The 2,500-nt window shown below is 50.9% G+C and overlaps 1 protein-coding gene across 2 annotated transcripts in view; it reads left to right on the plus strand.

Annotated features, from left to right (window-relative positions):
• Window positions 1-2,500, plus strand: part of LOC134448157 (signal-induced proliferation-associated 1-like protein 2) — a 202,612-nt gene that overhangs the window by 155,796 nt on the left and 44,316 nt on the right. The gene's annotated exons all lie outside the window — the stretch shown is intronic.

Genomic DNA, 2,500 nt, shown 5'->3' on the forward strand with positions numbered 1-2,500 from the left:
AAATATGATGGGAAAGAGTGTGTGTGAAATTTAACTATGAATATGAAGTACAATTTTAGACCATTTTTAAAAATAAATGTTGAGTTCGGCCTGCGACTTCGTTCCAGATTTTGATTTTGGCCCTCAGTCAATTTGAGTTTGACACCCCTGTATTAGATGATTTACCACTGCCTCAAGGTTAACTGACCCTGGTTTACTACTTGGACTCTAGACTAGAGTTTCTTGGAATACTCCCCGTGTAGCCCAGCATTAGTTACCTCTCAATTTGCGTTTGCGCTTGTCTTGTCACTCAAAACCATGCAGCCCAATGTACGTTTGTCTCTCCCACTCAAACCATGCGCTACAACATGCGCATGTGTTTGCATTTCATTGAAACCATGCAGTTTCTCCCTCTCAATATGCGTTTGTACTGTATGTGTTTTTCCCTCAACTCATGTGTGTGCACCACTGAACATGTGTGCGTTGCTCCACCTCAACCAATGCATCTCCACTCTTTCATTGGGTGTGACAACACATGCTTTTGTCCTTTTTTTCCTGAACCCATTTCACTTAACGCTACCATGTCTGTCTGTCTGTCTGTCTTTCACCCTTTGTTTGCATCTTGTGCTTAATTCTTCCTTTGTCTGTCTGTCGTACCCATCTATCTATCTATCTATCTATCTATCTATCTATCTATCTATCTATCTATCTATCTATCTATCTATCTATCTATCTATCTATCTATCTATCTATCTATCTATCTATCTATCTATCTATCGTGAGTCCTTTCCCATCTGTCCATCTATTTATATCTCTCTGCCTCCGCTCTCTTTCCCCCTCTCTCTCTCTGGCCTGGATCCCATGTTACACCTCTCCTCCTCCTCCTCTCCCTTCTTCCCCTTCCCCCCATCTTGGGGTGGGAGAGCTATCCCAGAGTCCCTCTCTCCCTCTCTCTCTCTCTCTCTCTCTCTCTCTCTCTCTCTCTCTCTCTTGCTCTGTGTTGGCTGTGTGCCTGCGTCCGTCACGGTTTGAAGCGTTCGGGACATGTGGATGTGAAACCGTCCTGGCCCCAATCGTCTAGCACACACTGGGGAGGGGGGGGGGGGGGGGGGGGGGGGGGGGGGGGGGGGTTATGGTGGGGTACGATGATGGGGGCGGGGAGCACTGTGGTGGAAATACACTACTGTACACCCCCCTGCTCTGAAACCCTTGACTGCCCCATGTTAGGATGGGGAGGATTTGATGGGTGGTGTTGGGATGTACTACTGTATACTACACACACACCACCCCCCCAACCCCTCCACCCAGCCATCATGGGTCTTGGAAGGTTTTGGGGTCTGATGGTGGGAGTATGGGGGGTTGTGTACCGTCTTACTGCCGTTGAGGAAGTAAGGTGGGGTGTGGAATGGGGGTAGGAACTCGCAAACCCCTAACACTGCAGCCCCCCTCTCCTCAGTCCACCAACCAACCATCCCCCCCATCGTCCCACCAAACCCCCACACCCCAATGCACCATTCCTCCAAACGCTACCATCCGCCACAGCAGCCGCCCCTCCCTTACGCTACTGTTGTCCTACCCCCTCAAGTTTGTCTGCTTCCCCCGAGCCAACCCCCAGAACGCCGATGCACCATGCCTCACTTCCCAAACACCGACCCCTTCCCCTACACAACACTGCAGATACAGGACCAGGGTAGCCAGATGAAGCTGATGATTTCCAGCCCAAAAAATGCTCAAAACCCGCTTAGAAGCACAAAATCCTGCCCAATTCTATTGATTTCTATGACAAAAATTGGGCGGGTTTTTCTGCTAAATGCCATTTTCACCCGCACACGGCCATCCTAAGCAGCCCAATTGGGCGGGAAACAGCCCAATCTGGCAACACTGTATAGGACCCCCTTCTCCTCTCTCTACATCCCTGCCTCCCTACCCTTGTATATTCCTCCACCCCTGTCAAGTTCGTCTCCTCACCCCCTTCCCAACCTCCAAAACAGCTCTGCGGTTTGCGTTTGCCGCAGATACAGGACCCCCTTCTCCTCACTCTCCATCCCTGCCTTCCTACCCTCGTATATTCCTCTACCCCTTTCAAGTTTGTCTGCACCTCTCCAACCTCCAAAACAGCTCTGCGGTTTGCGTTTGCCGCAGATACAGGACCCCCTTCTCCTCTCTCTCCATCCCTACCCTTGTATATTCCTCTACCTCTTTTAAGTTTGTCTGCACCCCTCCAACCCCCAAAACAGCTCTGCGGTTTGCGTTTGTTGCTTGTCTTGGCATTCCCCCCCCACTTTCCCCCTTTCCCCCCCCCCCCCAAAAAAAAACCTCTAGCGATCGATGTGCCCCAAAGCCTCAGAGCATCCCTCTTGTCAAGACTGCATCCCTCTGGCCGTCTTGAAGGGCCTGTGATGTGGTTAAATCCTGCTGCTCCCTCCCTCCCTCCTGCCTGCCTGCCTGTCTGTCTGTCAAGGTCTACTGTCCACAGGGAAACATGCACTAATGTCAATCACTCTCTCTCTCTCTCTCTCTC

This window comes from Engraulis encrasicolus, chromosome 1 (assembly GCF_034702125.1).
Source record: "Engraulis encrasicolus isolate BLACKSEA-1 chromosome 1, IST_EnEncr_1.0, whole genome shotgun sequence".
Taxonomy (NCBI): Eukaryota; Metazoa; Chordata; class Actinopteri; order Clupeiformes; family Engraulidae; genus Engraulis; species Engraulis encrasicolus.